Source organism: Acipenser ruthenus, chromosome 44, assembly GCF_902713425.1.
Source record: "Acipenser ruthenus chromosome 44, fAciRut3.2 maternal haplotype, whole genome shotgun sequence".
Lineage (NCBI taxonomy): Eukaryota > Metazoa > Chordata > Actinopteri > Acipenseriformes > Acipenseridae > Acipenser > Acipenser ruthenus.
Window position 1 is genome coordinate 3,872,436 of NC_081232.1, and position 22,313 is coordinate 3,894,748.

The 22,313-nt window shown below is 43.3% G+C and overlaps 52 non-coding genes and 42 pseudogenes across 52 annotated transcripts; all 94 read right to left on the reverse strand.

Moving 5' to 3' along the window:
- Positions 1 to 55: 55 nt before the first annotated feature.
- On the reverse strand, positions 56 to 174 carry LOC131718126 (5S ribosomal RNA). The gene has a single exon (XR_009317022.1). It is a non-coding gene; the product is annotated as a 5S ribosomal RNA (ribosomal RNA).
- A 100-nt stretch (positions 175 to 274) lies between these two features.
- On the reverse strand, positions 275 to 393 carry LOC131718137 (5S ribosomal RNA). The gene has a single exon (XR_009317033.1). It is a non-coding gene; the product is annotated as a 5S ribosomal RNA (ribosomal RNA).
- Positions 394 to 493: 100 nt separating this feature from the next.
- Positions 494 to 612, reverse strand: LOC131716872 (5S ribosomal RNA). Its single transcript, XR_009315757.1, has one exon. It is a non-coding gene; the product is annotated as a 5S ribosomal RNA (ribosomal RNA).
- A 100-nt stretch (positions 613 to 712) lies between these two features.
- On the reverse strand, positions 713 to 831 carry LOC131716883 (5S ribosomal RNA). Its single transcript, XR_009315768.1, has one exon. It is a non-coding gene; the product is annotated as a 5S ribosomal RNA (ribosomal RNA).
- A 100-nt stretch (positions 832 to 931) lies between these two features.
- Positions 932 to 1,050, reverse strand: LOC131716837 (5S ribosomal RNA). The gene has a single exon (XR_009315722.1). It is a non-coding gene; the product is annotated as a 5S ribosomal RNA (ribosomal RNA).
- Positions 1,051 to 1,164: 114 nt separating this feature from the next.
- On the reverse strand, positions 1,165 to 1,283 carry LOC131716838 (5S ribosomal RNA). The gene has a single exon (XR_009315723.1). It is a non-coding gene; the product is annotated as a 5S ribosomal RNA (ribosomal RNA).
- Positions 1,284 to 1,397: 114 nt separating this feature from the next.
- LOC131715981 (5S ribosomal RNA) lies at positions 1,398 to 1,506 on the reverse strand (annotated as a pseudogene).
- A 114-nt stretch (positions 1,507 to 1,620) lies between these two features.
- Positions 1,621 to 1,739, reverse strand: LOC131716839 (5S ribosomal RNA). Its single transcript, XR_009315724.1, has one exon. It is a non-coding gene; the product is annotated as a 5S ribosomal RNA (ribosomal RNA).
- Positions 1,740 to 1,853: 114 nt separating this feature from the next.
- LOC131716840 (5S ribosomal RNA) lies at positions 1,854 to 1,972 on the reverse strand. The gene has a single exon (XR_009315725.1). It is a non-coding gene; the product is annotated as a 5S ribosomal RNA (ribosomal RNA).
- A 114-nt stretch (positions 1,973 to 2,086) lies between these two features.
- Positions 2,087 to 2,195, reverse strand: LOC131715666 (5S ribosomal RNA; annotated as a pseudogene).
- Positions 2,196 to 2,309: 114 nt separating this feature from the next.
- On the reverse strand, positions 2,310 to 2,418 carry LOC131714764 (5S ribosomal RNA; annotated as a pseudogene).
- A 100-nt stretch (positions 2,419 to 2,518) lies between these two features.
- LOC131715348 (5S ribosomal RNA) lies at positions 2,519 to 2,627 on the reverse strand (annotated as a pseudogene).
- A 111-nt stretch (positions 2,628 to 2,738) lies between these two features.
- On the reverse strand, positions 2,739 to 2,857 carry LOC131710681 (5S ribosomal RNA). The gene has a single exon (XR_009312563.1). It is a non-coding gene; the product is annotated as a 5S ribosomal RNA (ribosomal RNA).
- Positions 2,858 to 2,957: 100 nt separating this feature from the next.
- LOC131716841 (5S ribosomal RNA) lies at positions 2,958 to 3,076 on the reverse strand. Its single transcript, XR_009315726.1, has one exon. It is a non-coding gene; the product is annotated as a 5S ribosomal RNA (ribosomal RNA).
- A 100-nt stretch (positions 3,077 to 3,176) lies between these two features.
- LOC131714324 (5S ribosomal RNA) lies at positions 3,177 to 3,305 on the reverse strand (annotated as a pseudogene).
- A 114-nt stretch (positions 3,306 to 3,419) lies between these two features.
- On the reverse strand, positions 3,420 to 3,538 carry LOC131716843 (5S ribosomal RNA). The gene has a single exon (XR_009315728.1). It is a non-coding gene; the product is annotated as a 5S ribosomal RNA (ribosomal RNA).
- A 115-nt stretch (positions 3,539 to 3,653) lies between these two features.
- LOC131714128 (5S ribosomal RNA) lies at positions 3,654 to 3,772 on the reverse strand (annotated as a pseudogene).
- Positions 3,773 to 3,886: 114 nt separating this feature from the next.
- LOC131714033 (5S ribosomal RNA) lies at positions 3,887 to 4,005 on the reverse strand (annotated as a pseudogene).
- Positions 4,006 to 4,105: 100 nt separating this feature from the next.
- LOC131716844 (5S ribosomal RNA) lies at positions 4,106 to 4,224 on the reverse strand. Its single transcript, XR_009315729.1, has one exon. It is a non-coding gene; the product is annotated as a 5S ribosomal RNA (ribosomal RNA).
- Positions 4,225 to 4,338: 114 nt separating this feature from the next.
- On the reverse strand, positions 4,339 to 4,457 carry LOC131710363 (5S ribosomal RNA). Its single transcript, XR_009312235.1, has one exon. It is a non-coding gene; the product is annotated as a 5S ribosomal RNA (ribosomal RNA).
- A 97-nt stretch (positions 4,458 to 4,554) lies between these two features.
- Positions 4,555 to 4,683, reverse strand: LOC131714134 (5S ribosomal RNA; annotated as a pseudogene).
- A 100-nt stretch (positions 4,684 to 4,783) lies between these two features.
- Positions 4,784 to 4,902, reverse strand: LOC131713359 (5S ribosomal RNA; annotated as a pseudogene).
- A 100-nt stretch (positions 4,903 to 5,002) lies between these two features.
- Positions 5,003 to 5,121, reverse strand: LOC131716845 (5S ribosomal RNA). The gene has a single exon (XR_009315730.1). It is a non-coding gene; the product is annotated as a 5S ribosomal RNA (ribosomal RNA).
- Positions 5,122 to 5,221: 100 nt separating this feature from the next.
- Positions 5,222 to 5,340, reverse strand: LOC131720724 (5S ribosomal RNA). Its single transcript, XR_009319621.1, has one exon. It is a non-coding gene; the product is annotated as a 5S ribosomal RNA (ribosomal RNA).
- Positions 5,341 to 5,454: 114 nt separating this feature from the next.
- On the reverse strand, positions 5,455 to 5,573 carry LOC131712857 (5S ribosomal RNA). The gene has a single exon (XR_009314745.1). It is a non-coding gene; the product is annotated as a 5S ribosomal RNA (ribosomal RNA).
- Positions 5,574 to 5,673: 100 nt separating this feature from the next.
- Positions 5,674 to 5,802, reverse strand: LOC131714228 (5S ribosomal RNA; annotated as a pseudogene).
- Positions 5,803 to 5,916: 114 nt separating this feature from the next.
- Positions 5,917 to 6,035, reverse strand: LOC131713181 (5S ribosomal RNA). Its single transcript, XR_009315065.1, has one exon. It is a non-coding gene; the product is annotated as a 5S ribosomal RNA (ribosomal RNA).
- Positions 6,036 to 6,135: 100 nt separating this feature from the next.
- LOC131716846 (5S ribosomal RNA) lies at positions 6,136 to 6,254 on the reverse strand. Its single transcript, XR_009315731.1, has one exon. It is a non-coding gene; the product is annotated as a 5S ribosomal RNA (ribosomal RNA).
- A 100-nt stretch (positions 6,255 to 6,354) lies between these two features.
- LOC131709798 (5S ribosomal RNA) lies at positions 6,355 to 6,473 on the reverse strand. The gene has a single exon (XR_009311661.1). It is a non-coding gene; the product is annotated as a 5S ribosomal RNA (ribosomal RNA).
- Positions 6,474 to 6,587: 114 nt separating this feature from the next.
- On the reverse strand, positions 6,588 to 6,706 carry LOC131716847 (5S ribosomal RNA). Its single transcript, XR_009315732.1, has one exon. It is a non-coding gene; the product is annotated as a 5S ribosomal RNA (ribosomal RNA).
- A 114-nt stretch (positions 6,707 to 6,820) lies between these two features.
- Positions 6,821 to 6,929, reverse strand: LOC131716178 (5S ribosomal RNA; annotated as a pseudogene).
- Positions 6,930 to 7,043: 114 nt separating this feature from the next.
- Positions 7,044 to 7,152, reverse strand: LOC131714765 (5S ribosomal RNA; annotated as a pseudogene).
- A 114-nt stretch (positions 7,153 to 7,266) lies between these two features.
- Positions 7,267 to 7,385, reverse strand: LOC131710886 (5S ribosomal RNA). Its single transcript, XR_009312769.1, has one exon. It is a non-coding gene; the product is annotated as a 5S ribosomal RNA (ribosomal RNA).
- A 323-nt stretch (positions 7,386 to 7,708) lies between these two features.
- LOC131714766 (5S ribosomal RNA) lies at positions 7,709 to 7,817 on the reverse strand (annotated as a pseudogene).
- Positions 7,818 to 7,931: 114 nt separating this feature from the next.
- Positions 7,932 to 8,040, reverse strand: LOC131714767 (5S ribosomal RNA; annotated as a pseudogene).
- Positions 8,041 to 8,154: 114 nt separating this feature from the next.
- Positions 8,155 to 8,263, reverse strand: LOC131715314 (5S ribosomal RNA; annotated as a pseudogene).
- Positions 8,264 to 8,377: 114 nt separating this feature from the next.
- LOC131716848 (5S ribosomal RNA) lies at positions 8,378 to 8,496 on the reverse strand. The gene has a single exon (XR_009315733.1). It is a non-coding gene; the product is annotated as a 5S ribosomal RNA (ribosomal RNA).
- Positions 8,497 to 8,816: 320 nt separating this feature from the next.
- Positions 8,817 to 8,925, reverse strand: LOC131714769 (5S ribosomal RNA; annotated as a pseudogene).
- A 114-nt stretch (positions 8,926 to 9,039) lies between these two features.
- LOC131710682 (5S ribosomal RNA) lies at positions 9,040 to 9,158 on the reverse strand. The gene has a single exon (XR_009312564.1). It is a non-coding gene; the product is annotated as a 5S ribosomal RNA (ribosomal RNA).
- A 100-nt stretch (positions 9,159 to 9,258) lies between these two features.
- On the reverse strand, positions 9,259 to 9,377 carry LOC131716849 (5S ribosomal RNA). Its single transcript, XR_009315734.1, has one exon. It is a non-coding gene; the product is annotated as a 5S ribosomal RNA (ribosomal RNA).
- Positions 9,378 to 9,477: 100 nt separating this feature from the next.
- LOC131714136 (5S ribosomal RNA) lies at positions 9,478 to 9,606 on the reverse strand (annotated as a pseudogene).
- A 100-nt stretch (positions 9,607 to 9,706) lies between these two features.
- Positions 9,707 to 9,825, reverse strand: LOC131713360 (5S ribosomal RNA; annotated as a pseudogene).
- A 100-nt stretch (positions 9,826 to 9,925) lies between these two features.
- Positions 9,926 to 10,044, reverse strand: LOC131716850 (5S ribosomal RNA). The gene has a single exon (XR_009315735.1). It is a non-coding gene; the product is annotated as a 5S ribosomal RNA (ribosomal RNA).
- Positions 10,045 to 10,144: 100 nt separating this feature from the next.
- LOC131720726 (5S ribosomal RNA) lies at positions 10,145 to 10,263 on the reverse strand. The gene has a single exon (XR_009319623.1). It is a non-coding gene; the product is annotated as a 5S ribosomal RNA (ribosomal RNA).
- A 114-nt stretch (positions 10,264 to 10,377) lies between these two features.
- LOC131710917 (5S ribosomal RNA) lies at positions 10,378 to 10,496 on the reverse strand. Its single transcript, XR_009312800.1, has one exon. It is a non-coding gene; the product is annotated as a 5S ribosomal RNA (ribosomal RNA).
- A 100-nt stretch (positions 10,497 to 10,596) lies between these two features.
- Positions 10,597 to 10,725, reverse strand: LOC131713318 (5S ribosomal RNA; annotated as a pseudogene).
- A 114-nt stretch (positions 10,726 to 10,839) lies between these two features.
- LOC131711905 (5S ribosomal RNA) lies at positions 10,840 to 10,958 on the reverse strand. The gene has a single exon (XR_009313794.1). It is a non-coding gene; the product is annotated as a 5S ribosomal RNA (ribosomal RNA).
- Positions 10,959 to 11,281: 323 nt separating this feature from the next.
- Positions 11,282 to 11,400, reverse strand: LOC131712559 (5S ribosomal RNA). The gene has a single exon (XR_009314450.1). It is a non-coding gene; the product is annotated as a 5S ribosomal RNA (ribosomal RNA).
- A 114-nt stretch (positions 11,401 to 11,514) lies between these two features.
- Positions 11,515 to 11,633, reverse strand: LOC131716851 (5S ribosomal RNA). The gene has a single exon (XR_009315736.1). It is a non-coding gene; the product is annotated as a 5S ribosomal RNA (ribosomal RNA).
- A 114-nt stretch (positions 11,634 to 11,747) lies between these two features.
- Positions 11,748 to 11,876, reverse strand: LOC131713996 (5S ribosomal RNA; annotated as a pseudogene).
- Positions 11,877 to 11,976: 100 nt separating this feature from the next.
- LOC131711824 (5S ribosomal RNA) lies at positions 11,977 to 12,095 on the reverse strand. The gene has a single exon (XR_009313713.1). It is a non-coding gene; the product is annotated as a 5S ribosomal RNA (ribosomal RNA).
- Positions 12,096 to 12,195: 100 nt separating this feature from the next.
- Positions 12,196 to 12,314, reverse strand: LOC131711639 (5S ribosomal RNA). Its single transcript, XR_009313525.1, has one exon. It is a non-coding gene; the product is annotated as a 5S ribosomal RNA (ribosomal RNA).
- A 100-nt stretch (positions 12,315 to 12,414) lies between these two features.
- On the reverse strand, positions 12,415 to 12,533 carry LOC131713536 (5S ribosomal RNA; annotated as a pseudogene).
- A 100-nt stretch (positions 12,534 to 12,633) lies between these two features.
- On the reverse strand, positions 12,634 to 12,752 carry LOC131715460 (5S ribosomal RNA; annotated as a pseudogene).
- Positions 12,753 to 12,852: 100 nt separating this feature from the next.
- Positions 12,853 to 12,971, reverse strand: LOC131716453 (5S ribosomal RNA; annotated as a pseudogene).
- Positions 12,972 to 13,085: 114 nt separating this feature from the next.
- On the reverse strand, positions 13,086 to 13,204 carry LOC131714006 (5S ribosomal RNA; annotated as a pseudogene).
- Positions 13,205 to 13,318: 114 nt separating this feature from the next.
- On the reverse strand, positions 13,319 to 13,437 carry LOC131710602 (5S ribosomal RNA). The gene has a single exon (XR_009312483.1). It is a non-coding gene; the product is annotated as a 5S ribosomal RNA (ribosomal RNA).
- A 114-nt stretch (positions 13,438 to 13,551) lies between these two features.
- Positions 13,552 to 13,670, reverse strand: LOC131712549 (5S ribosomal RNA). Its single transcript, XR_009314440.1, has one exon. It is a non-coding gene; the product is annotated as a 5S ribosomal RNA (ribosomal RNA).
- Positions 13,671 to 13,770: 100 nt separating this feature from the next.
- Positions 13,771 to 13,889, reverse strand: LOC131710252 (5S ribosomal RNA). Its single transcript, XR_009312123.1, has one exon. It is a non-coding gene; the product is annotated as a 5S ribosomal RNA (ribosomal RNA).
- Positions 13,890 to 13,989: 100 nt separating this feature from the next.
- Positions 13,990 to 14,108, reverse strand: LOC131713726 (5S ribosomal RNA; annotated as a pseudogene).
- Positions 14,109 to 14,208: 100 nt separating this feature from the next.
- LOC131716450 (5S ribosomal RNA) lies at positions 14,209 to 14,317 on the reverse strand (annotated as a pseudogene).
- Positions 14,318 to 14,431: 114 nt separating this feature from the next.
- On the reverse strand, positions 14,432 to 14,550 carry LOC131716852 (5S ribosomal RNA). The gene has a single exon (XR_009315737.1). It is a non-coding gene; the product is annotated as a 5S ribosomal RNA (ribosomal RNA).
- Positions 14,551 to 14,650: 100 nt separating this feature from the next.
- On the reverse strand, positions 14,651 to 14,769 carry LOC131714028 (5S ribosomal RNA; annotated as a pseudogene).
- Positions 14,770 to 14,869: 100 nt separating this feature from the next.
- On the reverse strand, positions 14,870 to 14,988 carry LOC131712203 (5S ribosomal RNA). The gene has a single exon (XR_009314096.1). It is a non-coding gene; the product is annotated as a 5S ribosomal RNA (ribosomal RNA).
- A 100-nt stretch (positions 14,989 to 15,088) lies between these two features.
- LOC131715448 (5S ribosomal RNA) lies at positions 15,089 to 15,207 on the reverse strand (annotated as a pseudogene).
- A 100-nt stretch (positions 15,208 to 15,307) lies between these two features.
- LOC131713964 (5S ribosomal RNA) lies at positions 15,308 to 15,426 on the reverse strand (annotated as a pseudogene).
- A 91-nt stretch (positions 15,427 to 15,517) lies between these two features.
- Positions 15,518 to 15,646, reverse strand: LOC131716497 (5S ribosomal RNA; annotated as a pseudogene).
- Positions 15,647 to 15,746: 100 nt separating this feature from the next.
- Positions 15,747 to 15,875, reverse strand: LOC131713904 (5S ribosomal RNA; annotated as a pseudogene).
- Positions 15,876 to 15,989: 114 nt separating this feature from the next.
- Positions 15,990 to 16,098, reverse strand: LOC131716523 (5S ribosomal RNA; annotated as a pseudogene).
- Positions 16,099 to 16,198: 100 nt separating this feature from the next.
- LOC131713786 (5S ribosomal RNA) lies at positions 16,199 to 16,317 on the reverse strand (annotated as a pseudogene).
- Positions 16,318 to 16,744: 427 nt separating this feature from the next.
- On the reverse strand, positions 16,745 to 16,863 carry LOC131713455 (5S ribosomal RNA; annotated as a pseudogene).
- A 341-nt stretch (positions 16,864 to 17,204) lies between these two features.
- Positions 17,205 to 17,323, reverse strand: LOC131716854 (5S ribosomal RNA). The gene has a single exon (XR_009315739.1). It is a non-coding gene; the product is annotated as a 5S ribosomal RNA (ribosomal RNA).
- Positions 17,324 to 17,423: 100 nt separating this feature from the next.
- LOC131710555 (5S ribosomal RNA) lies at positions 17,424 to 17,542 on the reverse strand. Its single transcript, XR_009312432.1, has one exon. It is a non-coding gene; the product is annotated as a 5S ribosomal RNA (ribosomal RNA).
- Positions 17,543 to 17,642: 100 nt separating this feature from the next.
- On the reverse strand, positions 17,643 to 17,761 carry LOC131713456 (5S ribosomal RNA; annotated as a pseudogene).
- A 114-nt stretch (positions 17,762 to 17,875) lies between these two features.
- Positions 17,876 to 17,994, reverse strand: LOC131712162 (5S ribosomal RNA). The gene has a single exon (XR_009314053.1). It is a non-coding gene; the product is annotated as a 5S ribosomal RNA (ribosomal RNA).
- A 114-nt stretch (positions 17,995 to 18,108) lies between these two features.
- Positions 18,109 to 18,227, reverse strand: LOC131720806 (5S ribosomal RNA). The gene has a single exon (XR_009319703.1). It is a non-coding gene; the product is annotated as a 5S ribosomal RNA (ribosomal RNA).
- Positions 18,228 to 18,327: 100 nt separating this feature from the next.
- Positions 18,328 to 18,446, reverse strand: LOC131715494 (5S ribosomal RNA; annotated as a pseudogene).
- A 114-nt stretch (positions 18,447 to 18,560) lies between these two features.
- On the reverse strand, positions 18,561 to 18,679 carry LOC131712059 (5S ribosomal RNA). Its single transcript, XR_009313948.1, has one exon. It is a non-coding gene; the product is annotated as a 5S ribosomal RNA (ribosomal RNA).
- A 100-nt stretch (positions 18,680 to 18,779) lies between these two features.
- On the reverse strand, positions 18,780 to 18,898 carry LOC131710712 (5S ribosomal RNA). The gene has a single exon (XR_009312594.1). It is a non-coding gene; the product is annotated as a 5S ribosomal RNA (ribosomal RNA).
- Positions 18,899 to 19,012: 114 nt separating this feature from the next.
- On the reverse strand, positions 19,013 to 19,131 carry LOC131712935 (5S ribosomal RNA). The gene has a single exon (XR_009314822.1). It is a non-coding gene; the product is annotated as a 5S ribosomal RNA (ribosomal RNA).
- A 114-nt stretch (positions 19,132 to 19,245) lies between these two features.
- LOC131710132 (5S ribosomal RNA) lies at positions 19,246 to 19,364 on the reverse strand. Its single transcript, XR_009312001.1, has one exon. It is a non-coding gene; the product is annotated as a 5S ribosomal RNA (ribosomal RNA).
- Positions 19,365 to 19,478: 114 nt separating this feature from the next.
- On the reverse strand, positions 19,479 to 19,597 carry LOC131720807 (5S ribosomal RNA). The gene has a single exon (XR_009319704.1). It is a non-coding gene; the product is annotated as a 5S ribosomal RNA (ribosomal RNA).
- Positions 19,598 to 19,697: 100 nt separating this feature from the next.
- Positions 19,698 to 19,806, reverse strand: LOC131716465 (5S ribosomal RNA; annotated as a pseudogene).
- Positions 19,807 to 19,920: 114 nt separating this feature from the next.
- LOC131712060 (5S ribosomal RNA) lies at positions 19,921 to 20,039 on the reverse strand. The gene has a single exon (XR_009313949.1). It is a non-coding gene; the product is annotated as a 5S ribosomal RNA (ribosomal RNA).
- A 100-nt stretch (positions 20,040 to 20,139) lies between these two features.
- LOC131710713 (5S ribosomal RNA) lies at positions 20,140 to 20,258 on the reverse strand. Its single transcript, XR_009312595.1, has one exon. It is a non-coding gene; the product is annotated as a 5S ribosomal RNA (ribosomal RNA).
- Positions 20,259 to 20,372: 114 nt separating this feature from the next.
- Positions 20,373 to 20,491, reverse strand: LOC131713152 (5S ribosomal RNA). The gene has a single exon (XR_009315037.1). It is a non-coding gene; the product is annotated as a 5S ribosomal RNA (ribosomal RNA).
- A 114-nt stretch (positions 20,492 to 20,605) lies between these two features.
- On the reverse strand, positions 20,606 to 20,724 carry LOC131712530 (5S ribosomal RNA). Its single transcript, XR_009314421.1, has one exon. It is a non-coding gene; the product is annotated as a 5S ribosomal RNA (ribosomal RNA).
- A 114-nt stretch (positions 20,725 to 20,838) lies between these two features.
- On the reverse strand, positions 20,839 to 20,947 carry LOC131716427 (5S ribosomal RNA; annotated as a pseudogene).
- A 100-nt stretch (positions 20,948 to 21,047) lies between these two features.
- On the reverse strand, positions 21,048 to 21,166 carry LOC131716855 (5S ribosomal RNA). The gene has a single exon (XR_009315740.1). It is a non-coding gene; the product is annotated as a 5S ribosomal RNA (ribosomal RNA).
- Positions 21,167 to 21,280: 114 nt separating this feature from the next.
- On the reverse strand, positions 21,281 to 21,399 carry LOC131709975 (5S ribosomal RNA). Its single transcript, XR_009311839.1, has one exon. It is a non-coding gene; the product is annotated as a 5S ribosomal RNA (ribosomal RNA).
- Positions 21,400 to 21,499: 100 nt separating this feature from the next.
- LOC131716502 (5S ribosomal RNA) lies at positions 21,500 to 21,618 on the reverse strand (annotated as a pseudogene).
- Positions 21,619 to 21,718: 100 nt separating this feature from the next.
- LOC131713682 (5S ribosomal RNA) lies at positions 21,719 to 21,837 on the reverse strand (annotated as a pseudogene).
- A 100-nt stretch (positions 21,838 to 21,937) lies between these two features.
- Positions 21,938 to 22,046, reverse strand: LOC131716243 (5S ribosomal RNA; annotated as a pseudogene).
- A 100-nt stretch (positions 22,047 to 22,146) lies between these two features.
- Positions 22,147 to 22,255, reverse strand: LOC131715755 (5S ribosomal RNA; annotated as a pseudogene).
- Positions 22,256 to 22,313: the final 58 nt, after the last annotated feature.

Consider the following 22,313-nt stretch of genomic DNA (forward strand, 5'->3'; position numbering starts at 1 on the left):
ATTTCCTTTTGTCCTCCACACATTTCAATTGTAAAATGTAATTACAAAAATGTAATGCCTGCAGCACTTGATATTCCCAGGTGGTCTCCCATCCAAGTACTAACCAAGCCCAACATTGCTTAGCTTCTGAGATCAGACGAGATCAGGCTTTTTCAAGGTGGTGTGGCCGCAGGCGATTGCTTTTCTGCTTTCATGACTTTTATGTTTAGTGAGCTGGGGGTGATTCCTCCAAAATTTCCTTTTGTCCTCCACACATTTCAATTGTAAAATGTAATGCCTGCAGCACTTGATATTCCCAGGTGGTCTCCCATCCAAGTACTAACCAAGCCCAACATTGCTTAGCTTCTGAGATCAGACGAGATCAGGCTTTTTCAAGGTGGTGTGGCCGCAGGCGATTGCTTTTCTGCTTTCATGACTTTTATGTTTAGTGAGCTGGGGGTGATTCCTCCAAAATTTCCTTTTGTCCTCCACACATTTCAATTGTAAAATGTAATGCCTGCAGCACTTGATATTCCCAGGTGGTCTCCCATCCAAGTACTAATCAAGCCCAACATTGCTTAGCTTCTGAGATCAGACGAGATCAGGCTTATTCAAGGTGGTGTGGCCGCAGGCGATTGCATTTCTGCTTTCATGACTTTTATGTTTAGTGAGCTGGGGGTGATTCCTCCAAAATTTCCTTTTGGCCTCCACACATTTCAATTGTAAAATGTAATGCCTGCAGCACTTGATATTCCCAGGTGGTCTCCCATCCAAGTACTAATCAAGCCCAACATTGCTTAGCTTCTGAGATCAGACGAGATCAGGCTTATTCAAGGTGGTGTGGCCGCAGGCGATTGCATTTCTGCTTTCATGACTTTTATGTTTAGTGAGCTGGGGGTGATTCCTCCAAAATTTCCTTTTGTCCTCCACACATTTCAATTGTAAAATGTAATGCCTGCAGCACTTGATATTCCCAGGTGGTCTCCCATCCAAGTACTAACCAAGCCCAACATTGCTTAGCTTCTGAGATCAGACGAGATCAGGCTTATTCAAGGTGGTGTGGCCGCAGGCGATTGCATTTCTGCTTTCATGACTTTTATGTTTAGGGAGCTGGGGGTGATTCCTCCAAAATTTCCTTTTGTCCTCCACACATTTCAATTGTAAAATGTAATTACAAAAATGTAATGCCTGCAGCACTTGATATTCCCAGGTGGTCTCCCATCCAAGTACTAACCAAGCCCAACATTGCTTAGCTTCTGAGATCAGACGAGATCAGGCTTATTCAAGGTGGTGTGGCCGCAGGCGATTGCATTTCTGCTTTCATGACTTTTATGTTTAGTGAGCTGGGGGTGATTCCTCCAAAATTTCCTTTTGTCCTCCACACATTTCAATTGTAAAATGTAATTACAAAAATGTAATGCCTGCAGCACTTGATATTCCCAGGTGGTCTCCCATCCAAGTACTAACCAAGCCCAATATTGCTTAGCTTCTGAGATCAGGCTTATTCAAGGTGGTGTGGCCGCAGGCGATTGCGTTTCTGCTTTCATGACTTTTATGTTTAGTGAGCTGGGGGTGATTCCTCCAAAATTTCCTTTTGTCCTCCACACATTTCAATTGTAAAATGTAATTACAAAAATGTAATGCCTGCAGCACTTGATATTCCCAGGTGGTCTCCCATCCAAGTACTAACCAAGCCCAACATTGCTTAGCTTCTGAGATCAGACGAGATCAGGCTTATTCAAGGTGGTGTGGCCGCAGGCGATTGCATTTCTGCTTTCATGACTTTTATGTTTAGGGAGCTGGGGGTGATTCCTCCAAAATTTCCTTTTGTCCTCCACACATTTCAATTGTAAAATGTAATTACAAAAATGTAATGCCTGCAGCACTTGATATTCCCAGGTGGTCTCCCATCCAAGTACTAACCAAGCCCAACATTGCTTAGCTTCTGAGATCAGACGAGATCAGGCTTATTCAAGGTGGTGTGGCCGCAGGCGATTGCATTTCTGCTTTCATGACTTTTATGTTTAGTGAGCTGGGGGTGATTCCTCCAAAATGTCCTTTTGTCCTCCACACATTTCAATTGTAAAATGTAATTACAAAAATGTAATGCCTGCAGCACTTGATATTCCCAGGTGGTCTCCCATCCAAGTACTAACCAAGCCCAACATTGCTTAGCTTCTGAGATCAGGCTTATTCAAGGTGGTGTGGCCGCAGTCGACTGCATTTCTGCTTTCATGACTTTTATGTTTAGTGAGCTGGGGGTGATTCCTCCAAAATTTCCTTTTGTCCTCCACACATTTCAATTGTAAAATGTAATTACAAAAATGTAATGCCTGCAGCACTTGATATTCCCAGGTGGTCTCCCATCCAAGTACTAACCAAGCCCAACATTGCTTAGCTTCTGAGATCAGGCTTATTCAAGGTGGTGTGGCCGCAGGCGATTGCATTTCTGCTTTCATGACTTTTATGTTTAGTGAGCTGGGGGTGATTCCTCCAAAATTTCCTTTTGGCCTCCACACATTTCAATTGTAAAATGTAATGCCTGCAGCACTTGATATTCCCAGGTGGTCTCCCATCCAAGTACTAACCAAGCCCAGCATTGCTTAGCTTCTGAGATCAGGCTTATTCAAGGTGGTGTGGCCGCAGGCGATTGCATTTCTGCTTTCATGACTTTTATGTTTAGTGAGCTGGGGGTGATTCCTCCAAAATTTCCTTTTGTCCACACATTTCAATTGTAAAATTTAATTACAAAAATGTAATGCCTGCAGCACTTGATATTCCCAGGTGGTCTCCCATCCAAGTACTAACCAAGCCCAACATTGCTTAGCTTCTGAGATCAGACGAGATCAGGCTTATTCAAGGTGGTGTGGCCGCAGGAGTTTGCATTTCTGCTTTCATGACTTTTATGTTTAGGGAGCTGGGGGTGATTCCTCCAAAATTTCCTTTTGTCCTCCACACATTTCAATTGTAAAATGTAATGCCTGCAGCACTTGATATTCCCAGGTGGTCTCCCATCCAAGTACTAACCAAGCCCAACATTGCTTAGCTTCTGAGATCAGACGAGATCAGGCTTATTCAAGGTGGTGTGGCCGCAGGCGATTGCATTTCTGCTTTCATGACTTTTATGTTTAGTGAGCTGGGGGTGATTCCTCCAAAATTTCCTTTTGTCCTCCACACATTTCAATTGTAAAATGTAATGCCTGCAGCACTTGATATTCCCAGGTGGTCTCCCATCCAAGTACTAACCAAGCCCAAGATTGCTTAGTTTCTGAGATCAGACGAGATCAGACGAGATCAGGCTTATTCAAGGTGGTGTGGCCGCAGGCGATTGCATTTCTGCTTTCATGACTTTTATGTTTAGTGAGCTGGGGGTGATTCCTCCAAAATTTCCTTTTTTCGTCCACACATTTCAATTGTAAAATGTAATTACAAAAATGTAATGCCTGCAGCACTTGATATTCCCAGGTGGTCTCCCATCCAAGTACTAACCAAGCCCAACATTGCTTAGCTTCTGAGATCAGACGAGATCAGGCTTATTCAAGGTGGTGTGGCCGCAGGCGATTGCATGTTTGCTTTCATGACTTTTATGTTTAGTGAGCTGGGGGTGATTCCTCCAAAATTTCCTTTTGTCCTCCACACATTTCAATTGAAAAAATGTAATTACAAAAATGTAATGCCTGCAGCACTTGATATTCCCAGGTTTTCTCGAATCCAAGTACTAACCAAGCCCAACACTGCTTAGCTTCTGAGATCAGACGAGATCAGGCTTATTCAAGGTGGTGTGGCCACAGGCGATTGCATTTCTGCTTTCATGACTTTTATGTTTAGTGAGCTGGGGGTGATTCCTCCAAAATTTCCTTTTGTCCTCCACACATTTCAATTGTAAAATGTAATTACAAAAATGTAATGCCTGCAGCACTTGATATTCCCAGGTGGTCTCCCATTCAAGTACTAACTAAGCCCAACATTGCTTAGCTTCTGTGATCAGACGAGATCAGGCTTATTCAAGGTGGTGTGGCCGCAGGCGATTGCATTTCTGTATTCATGACTTTTATGTTTAGTGACCTGGGTGTGATTCCTCCAAAATTTCCTTTTGTCCTCCACACATTTCAATTGTAAAATGTAATGCCTGCAGCACTTGATATTCCCAGGTGGTCTCCCATCCAAGTACTAACCAAGCCCAACATTGCTTAGCTTCTGAGATCAGACGAGATCAGGCTTATTCAAGGTGGTGTGGCCGCAGGCGATTGCATTTCTGCTTTCATGACTTTTATGTTCAGTGAGCTGGGGGTGATTCCTCCAAAATTTCCTTTTGTCCTCCACACATTTCAATTATAAAATGTAATTACAAAAATGTAATGCCTGCAGCACTTGATATTCCCAGGTGGTTTCCCATCCAAGTACTAACCAAGCCCAACATTGCTTAGCTTCTGAGATCAGACGAGATCAGGCTTATTCAAGGTGGTGTGGCCGCAGGCGATTGCATTTTTGCTTTCATGACTTTTATGTTTAGTGAGCTGGGGGTGATTCCTCCAAAATTTCCTTTTGTCCACACATTTCAATTGTAAAATGTAATGCCTGCAGCACTTGATATTCCCAGGTGGTCTCCCATCCAAGTACTAACCAAGCCCAACATTGCTTAGTTTCTGAGATCAGACAAGATCTGGCGAGATCAGGCTTATTCAAGGTGGTGTGGCCGCAGGCGATTGCATTTCTGCTTTCATGACTTTTATGTTTAGTGAGCTGGGGGTGATTACTCCAAAATTTCCTTTTGTCCTCCACACATTTCAATTGTAAAATATAATGCCTGCAGCACTTGATATTCCCTGGTGGTCTCCCATCCAAGTACTAACAAAGCCCAACATTGCTTAGCTTCTGAGATCAGACGAGATCAGGCTTATTCAAGGTGGTGTGGCCGCAGGCGATTGCATTTCTGCTTTCATGACTTTTATGTTTAGTGAGCTGGGAGTGATTCCTCCAAAATTTCCTTTTGTCCTCCACACATTTCAATTGTAAAATGTAATGCCTGCAGCACTTGATATTCCCAGGTGGTCTCCCATCCAAGTACTAACCAAGCCCAACATTGCTTAGCTTCTGAGATCAGACGAGATCAGGCTTATTCAAGGTGGTGTGGCCGCAGGCGATTGCATTTCTGCTTTCATGACTTTTATGTTTAGTGAGCTGGGGGTGATTCCTCCAAAATTTCCTTTTGTCCTCCACACATTTCAATTGTAAAATGTAATGCCTGCAGCACTTGATATTCCCAGGTGGTCTCCCATTCAAGTACTAACCAAGCCCAACATTGCTTAGCTTCTGAGATCAGATGAGATCAGGCTTATTCAAGGTGGTGTGGCCGCAGGCGGTTGCATTTCTGCTTTCATGACTTTTATGTTCAGTGAGCTGGGGGTGATTCCTCCAAAATTTCCTTTTGTCCTCCACACATTTCAATTGTAAAATGTAATTACAAAAATGTAATGCCTGCAGCACTTGATATTCCCAGGTGGTCTCCCATCCAAGTACTAACCAAGCCCAACATTGCTTAGCTCCTGAGATCAGACGAGATCAGGCTTATTCAAGGTGGTGTGGCAGCAGGCGATTGCATTTCTGCTTTCATGACTTTTATGTTTAGTGAGCTGGGGGTGATTCCTCCAAAATTTCCTTTTGTCCTCCACACATTTCAATTGTAAAATGTAATGCCTGCAGCACTTGATATTCCCAGGTGGTCTCCCATCCAAGTACTAACCAAGCCCAACATTGCTTAGCTTCTGAGATCAGACGAGATCAGGCGAGATCAGGCTTATTCAAGGTGTTGTGGCCGCAGGCGATTGCATTTCTGCTTTCATGACTTTTATGTTTAGTGAGCTGGGGGTGATTCCTCCAAAATTTCCTTTTGTCCTCCACACATTTCAATTGTAAAATGTAATTACAAAAATGTAATGCCTGCAGCACTTGATATTCCCAGGTGGTCTCCCATCCAAGTACTAACCAAGCCCAACATTGCTTAGCTTCTGAGATAAGACGAGATCAGGCTTATTCAAGGTGGTGTGGCCGCAGGCGATTGCATTTCTGCTTTCATGACTTTTATGTTTAGTGAGCTGGGGGTGATTCCTCCAAAATTTCCTTTTGTCCTCCACACATTTCAATTGTAAAATGTAATGCCTGCAGCACTTGATATTCCCAGGTGGTCTCCCATCCAAGTACTAACCAAGCCCAACATTGCTTAGCTTCTGAGATCAGACGAGATCAGGCTTATTCAAGGTGGTGTGGCCGCAGGCGATTGCATTTCTGCTTTCATGACTTTTATGTTTAGTGAGCTGGTGGTGATTACTCCAAAATTTCCTGTTGTCCCCCACACATTTCAATTGTAAAATGTAATGCCTGCAGCACTTGATATTCCCAGGTGGTCTCCCATCCAAGTACTAACCAAGCCCAACATTGCTTAGCTTCTGAGATCAGATAGGATCAGGCTTATTCAAGGTGGTGTGGCCGCAGGCGGTTGCATTTCTGCTTTCATGACTTTTATGTTTAGTGAGCTGGGGGTGATTCCTCTAAAATTTCCTTTTGTCCTCCACACATTTCAATTGTAAAATGTAATTACAAAAATGTATTGCCTGCAGCACTTGATATTCCCAGGTGGTCTCCCATCCAAGTACTAACCAAGCCCAACATTGCTTAGCTTCTGAGATCAGACGAGATCAGGCTTATTCAAGGTGGTGTGGCCGCAGGCAATTGCAATTTTGCTTTCATGACTTTTATGTTTAGGGAGCTGGGGGTGATTCCTCCAAAATTTCCTTTTGTCCTCCACACATTTCAATTGTAAAATGTAATTACAAAAATGTATTGCCTGCAGCACTTGATATTCCCAGGTGGTCTCCCATCCAAGTACTAACCAAGCCCAATATTGCTTAGCTTCTGAGAGCAGGCTTATTCAATGTGGTGTGGCCGCAGGCGATTGCATTTCTGCTTTCATGACTTTTATGTTTAGTGAGCTGGGGGTGATTCCTCCAAAATTTCCTTTTGTCCTCCACACATTTCAATTGTAAAATGTAATTACAAAAATGTAATGCCTGCAGCACTTGATATTCCCAGGTGGTCTCCCATCCAAGTACTAACCAAGCCCAACATTGCTTAGCTTCTGAGATCAGGCTTATTCAAGGTGGTGTGGCCGCAGGCGATTGCATTTCTGCTTTCATGACTTTTATGTTTAGTGAGCTGGGGGTGAGTCCTCCAAAATTTCCTTTTGTCCTCCACACATTTCAATTGTAAAATGTAATTACAAAAATGTATTGCCTGCAGCACTTGATATTCCCAGGTGGTCTCCCATCCAAGTACTAACCAAGCCCAACATTGCTTAGCTTCTGAGATCAGACGAGACCAGGCTTATTCAAGGTGGTGTGGCCGCAGGCAATTGCAATTTTGCTTTCATGACTTTTATGTTTAGGGAGCTGGGGGTGATTCCTCCAAAATTTCCTTTTGTCCTCCACACATTTCAATTGTAAAATGTAATTACAAAAATGTAATGCCTGCAGCACTTGATATTCCCAGGTTGCCTCCCATCCAAGTACTAAATAAGCCCAACATTGCTTAGCTTCTGAGATCAGACTTATTCAAGGTGGTGTGGCCGCAGGCGATTGCATTTCTGCTTTCATGACTTTTATGTTTAGTGAGCTTTTGGTGATTCCTCCAAAATTTCCTTTTGTCCTCCAGACATTTCAATTGTAAAATGTAATGCCTGCAGCACTTGATATTCCCAGGTGGTCTCCCATCCAAGTACTAACCAAGCCCAACATTGCTTAGCTTCTGAGATCAGGCTTATTCAAGGTGGTGTGGCCGCAGGCGATTGCATTTCTGCTTTCATGACTTTTATGTTTAGGGAGCTGGGGGTGATTCCTCCAAAATTTCCTTTTGTCCTCCACACATTTCAATTGTAAAATGTAATTACAAAAATGTAATGCCTGCAGCACTTGATATTCCCAGGTGGTCTCCCATCCAAGTACTAACCAAGCCCAACATTGCTTAGCTTCTGAGATCAGGCTTATTCAAGGTGGTGTGGCCGCAGGCGATTGCTTTTCTGCTTTCATGACTTTTATGTTTAGGGAGCTGGGGGTGATTCCTCCAAAATTTCCTTTTGTCCTCCACACATTTCAATTGTAAAATGTAATTACAAAAATGTAATGCCTGCAGCACTTGATATTCCCAGGTGGTCTCCCATCCAAGTACTAAACAAGCCCAACATTGCTTAGCTTCTGAGATCAGGCTTATTCAAGGTGGTGTGGCCGCAGGCGATTGCATTTCTGCTTTCATGACTTTTATGTTTAGTGAGCTGGGGGTGAGTCCTCCAAAATTTCCTTTTGTCCTCCACACATTTCAATTGTAAAATGTAATTACAAAAATGTATTGCCTGCAGCACTTGATATTCCCAGGTGGTCTCCCATCCAAGTACTAACCAAGCCCAACATTGCTTAGCTTCTGAGATCAGACGAGATCAGGCTTATTCAAGGTGGTGTGGCCGCAGGCAATTGCAATTTTGCTTTCATGACTTTTATGTTTAGGGAGCTGGGGGTGATTCCTCCAAAATTTCCTTTTGTCCACACATTTCAATTGTAAAATGTAATTACAAAAATGTAATGCCTGCAGCACTTGATATTCCCAGGTTGCCTCCCATCCAAGTACTAAATAAGCCCAACATTGCTTAGCTTCTGAGATCAGACTTATTCAAGGTGGTGTGGCCGCAGGCGATTGCATTTCTGCTTTCATGACTTTTATGTTTAGTGAGCTTTTGGTGATTCCTCCAAAATTTCCTTTTGTCCTCCAGACATTTCAATTGTAAAATGTAATGCCTGCAGCACTTGATATTCCCAGGTGGTCTCCCATCCAAGTACTAACCAAGCCCAACATTGCTTAGCTTCTGAGATCAGGCTTATTCAAGGTGGTGTGGCCGCAGGCGATTGCATTTCTGCTTTCATGACTTTTATGTTTAGTGAGCTGGGGGTGATTCCTCCAAAATTTCCTTTTGTCCTCCACACATTTCAATTGTAAAATTTAATTACAAAAATGTAATGCCTGCAGCACTTGATATTCCCAGGTGGTCTCCCATCCAAGTACTAACCAAGCCCAACATTGCTTAGCTTCTGAGATCAGACGAGATCAGGCTTATTCAAGGTGGTGTGGCCGCAGGAGTTTGCATTTCTGCTTTCATGACTTTTATGTTTAGTGAGCTGGGGGTGATTCCTCCAAAATTTCCTTTTGTCCTCCACACATTTCAATTGTAAAATGTAATGCCTGCAGCACTTGATATTCCCAGGTGGTCTCCCATCCAAGTACTAACCAAGCCCAACATTGCTTAGCTTCTGAGATCAGACGAGATCAGGCTTATTCAAGGTGGTGTGGCCGCAGGCGATTGCATTTCTGCTTTCATGACTTTTATGTTTAGTGAGCTGGGGGTGATTCCTCCAAAATTTCCTTTTGTCCTCCACACATTTCAATTGTAAAATGTAATGCCTGCAGCACTTGATATTCCCAGGTGGTCTCCCATCCAAGTACTAACCAAGCCCAACATTGCTTAGTTTCTGAGATCAGACAAGATCTGGCGAGATCAGGCTTATTCAAGGTGGTGTGGCCGCAGGCGATTGCATTTCTGCTTTCATGACTTTTATGTTTAGTGAGCTGGGGGTGATTACTCCAAAATTTCCTTTTGTCCTCCACACATTTCAATTGTAAAATATAATGCCTGCAGCACTTGATATTCCCTGGTGGTCTCCCATCCAAGTACTAACAAAGCCCAACATTGCTTAGCTTCTGAGATCAGACGAGATCAGGCTTATTCAAGGTGGTGTGGCCGCAGGCGATTGCATTTCTGCTTTCATGACTTTTATGTTTAGTGAGCTGGGGGTGATTCCTCCAAAATTTCCTTTTGTCCTCCACACATTTCAATTGTAAAATGTAATGCCTGCAGCACTTGATATTCCCAGGTGGTCTCCCATCCAAGTACTAACCAAGCCCAACATTGCTTAGCTTCTGAGATCAGACGAGATCAGGCTTATTCAAGGTGGTGTGGCCGCAGGCGATTGCATTTCTGCTTTCATGACTTTTATGTTTAGTGAGCTGGGGGTGATTCCTCCAAAATTTCCTTTTGTCCTCCACACATTTCAATTGTAAAATGTAATGCCTGCAGCACTTGATATTCCCAGGTGGTCTCCCATTCAAGTACTAACCAAGCCCAACATTGCTTAGCTTCTGAGATCAGATGAGATCAGGCTTATTCAAGGTGGTGTGGCCGCAGGCGGTTGCATTTCTGCTTTCATGACTTTTATGTTCAGTGAGCTGGGGGTGATTCCTCCAAAATTTCCTTTTGTCCTCCACACATTTCAATTGTAAAATGTAATTACAAAAATGTAATGCCTGCAGCACTTGATATTCCCAGGTGGTCTCCCATCCAAGTACTAACCAAGCCCAACATTGCTTAGCTCCTGAGATCAGACGAGATCAGGCTTATTCAAGGTGGTGTGGCCGCAGGCGATTGCATTTCTGCTTTCATGACTTTTATGTTTAGTGAGCTGGGGGTGATTCCTCCAAAATTTCCTTTTGTCCTCCACACATTTCAATTGTAAAATGTAATGCCTGCAGCACTTGATATTCCCAGGTGGTCTCCCATCCAAGTACTAACCAAGCCCAACATTGCTTAGCTTCTGAGATCAGACGAGATCAGGCGAGATCAGGCTTATTCAAGGTGGTGTGGCCGCAGGCGATTGCATTTCTGCTTTCATGACTTTTATGTTTAGTGAGCTGGGGGTGATTCCTCCAAAATTTCCTTTTGTCCTCCACACATTTCAATTGTAAAATGTAATTACAAAAATGTAATGCCTGCAGCACTTGATATTCCCAGGTGGTCTCCCATCCAAGTACTAACCAAGCCCAACATTGCTTAGCTTCTGAGATGAGACGACATCAGGCTTATTCAAGGTGGTGTGGCCGCAGGCGACTGCATTTCTGCTTTCATGACTTTTATGTTTAGTGAGCTGGGGTTGATTCCTCCAAAATTTCCTTTTATCCTCCACACATTTCAATTGTAAAATGTAATTACAAAAATGTAATGCCTGCAGCACTTGATATTCCCAGGTTGCCTCCCATCCAAGTACTAAATAAGCCCAACATTGCTTAGCTTCTGAGATCAGACTTATTCAAGGTGGTGTGGCCGCAGGCGATTGCATTTCTGCTTTCATGACTTTTATGTTTAGTGAGCTTTTGGTGATTCCTCCAAAATTTCCTTTTGTCCTCCAGACATTTCAATTGTAAAATGTAATGCCTGCAGCACTTGATATTCCCAGGTGGTCTCCCATCCAAGTACTAACCAAGCCAAACATTGCTTAGCTTCTGAGATCAGACGAGATCAGGCTTATTCAAGGTGGTGTGGCCGCAGGCGATTGCGTTTCTGTTTTTATGACTTTTATGTTTAGTGAGCTGGTGGTGATTCCTCTAAAATTTCCTTTTGTCCTCCACACATTTCAATTGTAAAATGTAATTACAAAAATGTATTGCCTGCAGCACTTGATATTCCCAGGTGGTCTCCCATCCAAGTACTAACCAAGCCCAACATTGCTTAGCTTCTGAGATCAGACGAGATCAGGCTTATTCAAGGTGGTGTGGCCGCAGGCAATTGCATTTCTGCTTTCATGACTTTTATGTTTAGTGAGCTGGGGGTGATTCCTCCAAAATTTCCTTTTGTCCTCCACACATTTCAATTGTAAAATGTAATTACAAAAATGTAATGCCTGCAGCACTTGATATTCCCAGGTGGTCTCCCATCCAAGTACTAACCAAGCCCAACATTGCTTAGCTTCTGAGATCAGACGAGATCAGACAAGATCAGGCTTATTCAAGGTGGTGTGGCCGCAGGCGATTACATTTCTGCTTTCATGACTTTTATGTTTAGTGATCTGGGGGTGATTCCTCCTAAATTTACTTTTGTCCTCCACACATTTCAATTGTAAAATGTAATGCCTGCAGCACTTGATATTCCCAGGTGGTCTCCCATCCAAGTACTAACCAAGCCCAACATTGCTTAGCTTCTGAGATCAGACAAGATCAGGCTTATTCAAGGTGGTGTGGCCGCAGGCGAATGCATTTCTGCTTTCATGACTTTTATGTTTAGTGAGCTGTGGGTGATTCCTCCAAAATTTCCTTTTGTCCTCCACACATTTCAATTGTAAAATGTAATGCCTGCAGCACTTGATATTCCCAGGTGGTTTCCCATCCAAGTACTAACCAAGCCCAACATTGCTTAGCTTCTGAGATCAGACGAGATCAGGCTAATTCAAGGTGGTGTGGCCGCAGGCAATTGCATTTCTGCTTTCATTACTTTTATGTTTAGTGAGCTGGGGGTGATTCCTCCAAAATTTCCTTTTGTCCTCCACACATTTCAATTGTAAAATGTAATGCCTGCAGCACTTGATATTCCCAGGTGGTCTCCCATCCAAGTACTAACCAAGCCCAACATTGCTTAGCTTCTGAGATCAGACAAGCTCAGGCTTATTCAAGGTGGTGTGGCCGCAGGCAATTGCATTTCTGCTTTCATGACTTTTATGTTTAGTGAGCTGGGGGTGATTCCTCCAAAATTTCCTTTTGTCCTCCACACATTTCAATTGTAAAATGTAATGCCTGCAGCACTTGATATTCCCCGGTGGTCTCCCATCCAAGTACTAACCAAGCAAAACAATGCTTAGCTTCTGAGCTCAGACGAGATCAGGCTTATTCAAGGTAGTGTGGCCGCAGGCGATTGCATTTCTGCTTTCATGACTTTTATGTTTAGTGAGCTGGGGGTGATTCCTCCAAAATATCCTTTTGTCCTCCACACATTTCAATTGTAAAATGTAATGCCTGCAGCACTTGATATTCCCCGGTGGTCTCCCATCCAAGTACTAACCAAGCAAAACAATGCTTAGCTTCTGAGATCAGACAAGAACAGGCTTATTCAAGGTGGTGTGGCCGCAGGCGATTGCATTTCTGCTTTCATGACTTTTATGTTTAGTGAGCTGGGGGTGATTCCTCCAAAATTTCCTTTTGTCCTCCACACATTTCAATTGTAAAATGTAATTACAAAAACGTAATGCCTGCAGCACTTGATATTCCCAGGTGGTCTCCCATCCAAGTACTAACCAAGCCCAACATTGCTTAGCTTCTGAGAGCAGACGAGATGAGGCTTATTCAAGGTGGTGTGGCCGCAGGCGATTGCATTTCTGCTTTCATGACTTTTATGTTTAGTGAGCTGGGGGTGATTCCTCCAAAATTTCCTTTTGTCCTCCACACATTTCAATTGTAAAATGTAATTACAAAAATGTAATACCTGCAGCACTTGATATTCCCAGGTGGTCTCCCATCCAAGTACTAACCAAGCCCAACATTGCTTAGCTTCTGAGATCAGACGAGATCAGGCTTATTCAAGGTGGTGTGGCTGCAGGCGGTTGCATTTCTGCTTTCATGACTTTTATGTTTAGTGAGCTGTGGGTGATTCCTCCAAAATATCCTTTTGTCCTACACACATTTCAATTGTAAAATGTAATTACAAAAATGTAATGCCTGCAGCACTTGATATTCCCAGGTGGTCTCCCATCCAAGTACTAACCAAGCCCAACATTGCTTAGCTTCTGAGATCAGACGAGATCAGGCTTATTCAAGGTGATGTGGCCGCAGGAGATTGCATTACTGCTTTCATGACTTTTATGTTTAGTGAGCTGGGGGTGATTCCTCCAAAATATCCTTTTGTCCTCCACACATTTCAATTGTAAAATGTAATGCCTGCAGCACTTGATATTCCCAGGTGGTCTCCCATTCAAGTACTAACCAAGCCCAACATTGCTTAGCTTCTGAGATCAGACGAGATCAGGCTTATTCAAGGTGGTGTGGCCGCAGGCGATTGCATTTCTGCTTTCTTGACTTTTCTGTTCGGTGAGTATTGGGTGATTCCTCCGAAATTTCCTTTTGTTCTCCACACATTTCAATTGTAAAATGTAATGCCTGCAGCACCTGATATTCCCAGATGGTCTCCCATCCAAGTACTAACAAAGCCCAACATTGCTTAGCTTCTGAGATCAGACGAGATCAGGCTTATTCAAGGTGGTGTGGCCGCAGACGATTGCAGTTCTGCTTTCTTGACTTTTATGTTCGGTGAGTATTGGGTGATTCCTCCAAAATTTCCTTTTGTCCTCCACACATTTCAATTGTAAAATGTAATGCCTGCAGCACTTGATATTCCCATGTGGTCTCCCATCCAAGTACTAACCAAGCCCAACATTGCTTAGCTTCTGAGATAAAGCTTATTCAAGGTGGTGTGGCCGCAGGCGATTGCATTTCTGCTTTCATGACTTTTATGTTTAGTGAGCTGGGGGTTATTCCTCCAAAATTTCCTTTTGTCCTCCACACATTTCAATTGTAAAATGTTATTACAAAAGCGTAATGCCTGCAGCACTTGATATTCCCAGGTGGTCTCCCATCCAAGTACTAACCAAGCCCAACATTGCTTAGCTTCTGAGATCAGACGAGATCAGGCTTATTCAAGGTGGTGTGGCCGCAGGCGATTGCATTTCTGCTTTCATGACTTTTATGTTTAGTGAGCTGGGGGTGATTCCTCCAAAATTTCCTTTTGTCCTCCACACATTTCAATTGTAAAATGTAATGCCTGCAGCACTTGATATTCCCAGGTGGTCTCCCATCCAAGTACTAACCAAGCCCAACATTGTTTCGCTTCTGCGATCAGACGAGATCAAGCTTATTCAAGGTGGTGTGGCCGCAGGCAATTGCATTTCTGCTTTCATGACTTTTATGTTTAGTGAGCTGGGGGCGATTCCTCCAAAATTTCCTTTTGTCCTCCACACATTTCAAATGTAAAATGTAATGCCTGCAGCACTTGATATTCCCAGGTGGTCTTCCATTCAAGTACTAACCAAGCCCAACATTGCTTAGCTTCTGAGATCAGACGAGATCAGGCTTATTCAAGGTGGTGTGGCCGCAGGCGATTGCAGTTCTGCTTTCTTGACTTTTATGTTCGGTGACTATTGGGTGATTCCTCCAAAATTTCCTTTTGTCCTCCACACATTTCAATTGTAAAATGTAATGCCTGCAGCACTTGATATTCCAAGGTGGTCTCCCATCCAAGTCCTAACCAAGCCCAACATTGCTTAGCTTCTGAGATCAGACGAGTTCAGGCTTATTCAAGGTGGTGTGTCCGCAGGCGATTGCATTTCTGCTTTTATGACTTTTATGTTTAGTGAGCTGGGGGTGATTCCTCCAAAATTTCCTTTTGTCCTCCACACATTTCAATTGTAAAATGTAATGCCTGCAGCACTTGATATTCCCAGGTGGTCTCCTATCCAAGTACTAAACAAGCCCAACATTACTTAGCTTCTGAGATCAGACGAGATCAGAATTATTCAAGGTGGTGTGGCCGCAGGCGATTGCATTTCTGCTTTCATGACTAGTGAGCTGGGGGTGATTCCTCCAAAATTTCCTTTTGTCCTCCACACATTTCAATTGTAAAATGTAATGCCGGCAGAACTTGATATTCCCAGGTGGTCTCCCATCCAAGTCCTATCCAAGCCCAACATTGCTTAGCATCTGAGATCAGACGAGATCAGGCGAGATCAGGCTTATTCAAGGTGGTGTGGCCGCAGGCGATTGCATTTCTGCTTTCATGACTTTTATGTTTAGTGAGCTGGGGGTAATTCCTCCAAAATTTCCTTTTGTCCTCCACACAATTCAATTGTAAAATGTAATGCCTGCAGCACTTGATATTCCCAGGTGGTCTCCCATCCAAGTACTAACCAAGCCCAACATTGCTTAGCTTCTGAGATCAGACGAGATCAGGCGAGATCAGGCTTATTCAAGGTGGTGTGGCCGCAGGTGATTGCATTTCTGCTTTCATGACTTTTATGTTTAGTGAGCTGGGGGTGATTCCTACAAAATATCCTTTTGTCCTCCACACATTTCAATTGTAAAATGTAATTACAAAAATGTAATGCCTGCAGCACTTGATATTCCCAGGTGGTCTCCCATCCAATTACTAACCAAGCCCAACATTGCTTAGCTTCTGAGATCACACTTATTCAAGGTGGTGTGGCCGCAGGCGATTGCATTTCTTCTTTCATGACTTTTATGTTTAGTGAGCTGGGGGTGATTCCTCCAAAATTTCCTTTTGTCCTCCACACATTTCAATTGTAAAATGTAATGCCTGCAGCACTTGATATTCCCAGGTGGTCTCCCATCCAAGTACTAACCAAGCCCAGCATTGCTTAGCTTCTGAGATCAGACGAGAGCAGGCTTATTCAAGGTGGTGTGGCAGCAGGCAATTGCATTGCTGCTTTCATGACTTTTATGTTTAGTGTGCTGGGGGTGATTCCTCCGAAATATCCTTTTGTCCTCCACACATTTCAATTGTAAAATGTAATTACAAAAATGTAATGCCTGCAGCACTTGATATTCCCAGGTGGTCTCCCATCCAAGTACTAACCAAGCCCAACATTGCTTAGCTTCTGAGATCAGACGAGATCAGGCTTATTTATTTATTATTATTTTTTTCTTTTTTTCTCCATCCAAGTACTAAGCAAGCCCAACATTGCTTAGCTTCTGAGATCAGACGAGATCAGACTTATTCAAGGTGGTGTGGCCGCAGGCGATTGCATTTCTGCTTTCATGACTTTTATGTTTAGTGAGCTGGGGGTGATTCCTCCAAAATTTCCTTTTGTCCTCCACACATTTCAATTGTAAAATGTAATGCCTGCAGCACTTGATATTCCCAGGTGGTCTCCCATCCAAGTACTGACCAAGCCCAACATCGCTTAGCTTCTGAGACCAGACGAGATCAGGCTTATTCAAGATGGTGTGGCCGCAGGCGATTGCATTTCTGCTTTCATGACTTTTATGTTTAGTGAGCTGGGGGTGATTCTTCCAAAATTTCCTTTTGTCCTCCACACATTTCAATTGTAAAATGTAATTACAAAAATGTAATGCATGCAGCACTTGATATTCCCAGGTGGTCTCCCATCCAAGTACTAACCAAGCCTAACATTGCTTAGCTTCTGAGATTAGACTTATTCAAGGTGGTGTGGCCGCACGCAATTGCTATTCTGCTTTCATGACTTTTATGACTTTTATGACTTTTATGTTTAGTGAGCTGGGGGTGATTCCTCCAAAATTTCCTTTTGTCCTCCACACATTTCAATTGTAAAATGTAATGCCTGCAGCACTTGATATTCCCAGGTGGTCTCCCATCCAAGTACTAACCAAGCCCAACATTGCTTAGCTTCTGAGATCAGACGAGATCAGGCTTATTCAAGGTGGTGTGGCCGCAGGCGATTGCATTTCTGCTTTCATGACTTTTATGTTTAGTGAGCTGGGGGTGATTCCTCCAAAATTTCCTTTTGTCCTCCACACATTTCAATTGTAAAATGTAATGACTGCAGCACTTGATATTCCCAGGTGGTCTCCCATCCAAGTACTAACCAAGCCCAACATTGCTTAGCTTCTGAGATCAGACGAGATCAGGCTTATTCAAGGTGGTGTGGCCGCAGGCGATTGCATTTCTGCTTTCATGACTTTTATGTTTAGTGAGCTGGGGGTGATTCCTCCAAAATTTCCTTTTGTCCTCCACACATTTCAATTGTAAAATGTAATGCCTGCAGCACTTGATATTCCCAGGTGGTCTCCCATCCAAGTACTGACCAAGCCCAACATCGCTTAGCTTCTGAGACCAGACGAGATCAGGCTTATTCAAGATGGTGTGGCCGCAGGCGATTGCATTTCTGCTTTCATGACTTTTATGTTTAGTGAGCTGGGGGTGATTCCTCCAAAATTTCCTTTTGTCCTCCACACATTTCAATTGTAAAATGTAATTACAAAAATGTAATGCCTGCAGCACTTGATATTCCCAGGTGGTCTACCATCCAAGTACTAACCAAGCCCAACATTGCTTAGCTTCTGAGATCAGACGAGATCAGGCTTATTCAAGGTGGTGTGGCCACAGGCGATTGCATTTCTGCTTTCATGACTTTTATGTTTAGTGAGCTGGGGGTGAATCCTCCAAAATTTCCTTTTGTCCTCCACACATTTCAATTGTAAAATGTAATTACAAAAATGTAATGCCTGCAGCACTTGATATTCCCAGGTGGTCTCCCATCCAAGTACTAACCAAGCCCAACATTGCTTAGCTTCTGAGATCGGACGAGATCAGGCTTATTCAAGGTGGTGTGGCCACAGGCAATTGCATTTCTGCTTTCATGACTTTTATGTTTAGTGAGCTGGGGGTGATTCCTCCAAAATTTCCTTTTGTCCTCCACACATTTCAATTGTAAAATGTAATGCCTGCAGCACTTGATATTCCCAGGTGGTCTCCCATCCAAGTACTAACCAAGCCCAACATTGCTCACCTTCTGAGATCAGCCGAGATCAGGCTTATTCAAGGTGGGGTGGCCGCAGGTGATTGCATTGCTGCTTTCCTGACTTTTATGTTTAGTGAGCTGGGGGTGATTCCTCCAAAATTTCCTTTTGTCCTCCACACATTTCAATTGTAAAATGTAATTACAAAAATGTAATGCCTGCAGCACTTGATATTCCCAGGTGGTCTCCCATCCAAGTACTAACCAAGCCCAACATTGCTTAGCTTCTGAGACCAGACGAGATCAGGCTTATTCAAGGTGGTGTGGCCGCAGACGATTGCGTTTTTGCTTTCATGACTTTTATGTTTAGTGAGCTGGGGGTGATTCCTCCAAAATTTCCTTTTGTCCTCCACACATTTCAATTGAAAAATGTAATGCCTGCAGCACTTGATATTCCCAAGTGGTCTCCCATCCAAATACTAACCAAGCCCAACATTGCTTAACTTCTGAGATCAGACGAGATCAGGCTTATTCAAGGTGGTGTGGCCGCAGGCGATTGCATTTCTGCTTTCATGACTTTTATGTTTAGTGAGCTGGGGGTGATTCCTCCAAAATTTCCTTTTGTCCTCCACACATTTCAATTGTAAAATGTAATTACAAAAATGTAATGCCTGCAGCACTTGATATTCCCAGGTGGTCTCCCATCCAAGTACTAACCAAGCCCAACATTGCTTAGCTTCTGAGAGCGGACGAGATCAGGCTAATTCAAGGTGGTGTGGCCACAGGCGATTGCATTTTTGCTTTCATGACTTTTATGTTTAGTGAGCTGGGGGTGATTCCTCCAAAATTTCCTTTTGTCCTCCACACATTTCAATTGTAAAATGTAATAACAAAAACGTAATGCCTGCAGCACTTGATATTCCCAGGTGGTCTCCCATCCAAGTACTAACCAAGCCCAACATTGCTTAGCTTCTGAGATCAGACGAGATCAGGCTTATTCAAGGTGGTGTGGCCACAGGCGATTGCATTTCTGCTTTCATGACTTTTATGTTTAGTGAGCTGGGGGTGAATCCTCCAAAATTTCCTTTTGTCCTCCACACATTTCAATTGTAAAATGTAATTACAAAAATGTAATGCCTGCAGCACTTGATATTCCCAGGTGGTCTCCCATCCAAGTACTAACCAAGCCCAACATTGCTTAGCTTCTGAGATCGGACGAGATCAGGCTTATTCAAGGTGGTGTGGCCACAGGCAATTGCATTTCTGCTTTCATGACTTTTATGTTTAGTGAGCTGGGGGTGATTCCTCCAAAATTTCCTTTTGTCCTCCACACATTTCAATTGTAAAATGTAATGCCTGCAGCACTTGATATTCCCAGGTGGTCTCCCATCCAAGTACTAACCAAGCCCAACATTGCTCACCTTCTGAGATCAGGCTTATTCAAGGTGGTGTGGCCGCAGGTGATTGCATTGCTGCTTTCCTGACTTTTATGTTTAGTGAGCTGGGGGTGATTCCTCCAAAATTTCCTTTTGTCCTCCACACATTTCAATTGTAAAATGTAATTACAAAAATGTAATGCCTGCAGCACTTGATATTCCCAGGTGGTCTCCCATCCAAGTACTAACCAAGCCCAACATTGCTTAGCTTCTGAGACCAGACGAGATCAGGCTTATTCAAGGTGGTGTGGCCGCAGACGATTGCGTTTTTGCTTTCATGACTTTTATGTTTAGTGAGCTGGGGGTGATTCCTCCAAAATTTCCTTTTGTCCTCCACACATTTCAATTGAAAAATGTAATGCCTGCAGCACTTGATATTCCCAAGTGGTCTCCCATCCAAATACTAACCAAGCCCAACATTGCTTAACTTCTGAGATCAGACGAGATCAGGCTTATTCAAGGTGGTGTGGCCGCAGGCGATTGCATTTCTGCTTTCATTACTTTTACGTTTAGTGAGCTGGGGGTGATTCCTCCAAAATTTCCTTTTGTCCTCCACACATTTCAATTGTAAAATGTAATTACAAAAATGTAATGCCTGCAGCACTTGATATTCCCAGGTGGTCTCCCATCCAAGTACTAACCAAGCCCAACATTGCTTAGCTTCTGAGAGCAGACGAGATCAGGCTAATTCAAGGTGGTGTGGCCACAGGCGATTGCATTTTTGCTTTCATGACTTTTATGTTTAGTGAGCTGGGGGTGATTCCTCCAAAATTTCCTTTTGTCCTCCACACATTTCAATTGTAAAATGTAATAACAAAAACGTAATGCCTGCAGCACTTGATATTCCCAGGTGGTCTCCCATCCAAGTACTAACCAAGCCCAACATTGCTTAGCTTCTGACATCAGACGAGATCAGGCTTATTCAAGGTGGTGTGGCCGCAGGCGATTGCGTTTTTGCTTTCATGACTTTTATGTTTAGTGAGCTGGGGGTGATTCCTCCAAAATTTCCTTTTGTCCTCCACACATTTCAATTGTAAAATGTAATTACAAAAATGTAATGCCTGCAGCACTTGATATTCCCAGGTGGTCTCCCATCCAAATACTAACCAAGCCAAACATTGCTTAGCTTCTGAGATCAGGCTTATTCAAGGTGGTGTGGCCGCAGGCGATTGCTGTTCTGCTTTCATGACTTTTATGTTTAGTGAGCTGGGGGTGATTCCTCCAAAATTTCCTTTTGTCCTCCACACATTTCAATTGTAAAATGTAATGCCTGCAGCACTTGATATTCCCAGGTGGTCTCCCATCCAAGTACTAACCAAGCCCAACATTGCTTAGCTTCTGAGATCAGACGAGATCAGGCTTATTCAAGGTGGTGTGGCCGCAGGCGATTGCATTTCTGCTTTCATGACTTTTATGTTTAGTGAGCTGGGGGTGATTTCTCCAAAATTTCCGTTTGTCCTCCACACATTTCAATTGTAAAATGTAATTACAAAAATGTAATGCCTGCAGCACTTGATATTCCCAGGTGGTCTCCCATCCAAGTACTAACCAAGCCCAACTTTGCTTAGCTTCTGAGATCAGACGAGATCAGGCTAATTCAAGGTGGTGTGGCCGCAGGCGATTGCATTACTGCTTTCATGACTTTTATGTTTAGTGAGCTGTGGGTGATTCCTCCAAAATTTCCTTTTGTCCTCCACACATTTCAATTGTAAAATGTAATGACTGCAGCACTTGATATTCCCAGGTGGTCTCCCATCCAAGTACTAACCAAGCTCCACATTGATTAGCTTCTGAGATCAGACGAGATCAGGCTTATTCAAAGTGGTGTGTCCGGGGGAAATTGCTTTTCTGCTTTCATGACTTTTATGTTTAGTGAGCTGGTCGTGATTCCTCCAAAATTTCCTTTTGTCCTCCACACATTTCAATTGTAAAATGTAATGCCTGCAGCACTGGATATTCCCAGGTGGTCTCCCATCCAACTACTAACCAAGCCCAACATTGCTTAGCTTCTGAGATCAGACGAGACCAGGCTTATTCAAGGTGGTGTTGCCGCAGGCGATTGCATTACTGCTTTCATGACTTTTATGTTTAGTGAGCTGGGGGTGATTCCTCCAAAATTTCCTTTTGTCCTCCACACATTTCAATTGTAAAATGTAATGCCTGCAGCACTTGATATTCCCAGGTGGTCTCCCATCCAAGTACTAACCAAGCCCAACATTGCTTAGCTTCTGAGATCAGACTTATTCAAGGTGGTGTGGCCGCAGTCGATTGCAGTTCTGCTTTCATGACTTTTATGTTTAGTGAGCTGGGGGTGATTCCTCCAAAATTTCCTTTTGTCCTCCACACATTTCAATTGTAAAATGTAATGCCTGCAGCACTTGATATTCCCAGGTGGTCTCCCATCCAAGTACTAACCAAGCCCAACATTGCTTAGCTTCTGAGATCAGACTTATTCAAGGTGGTGTGGCCGCAGGCGATTGTTTTTCTGCTTTCATGACTTTTATGTTTAGTGAGCTGGGGGTGATTCCTCCAA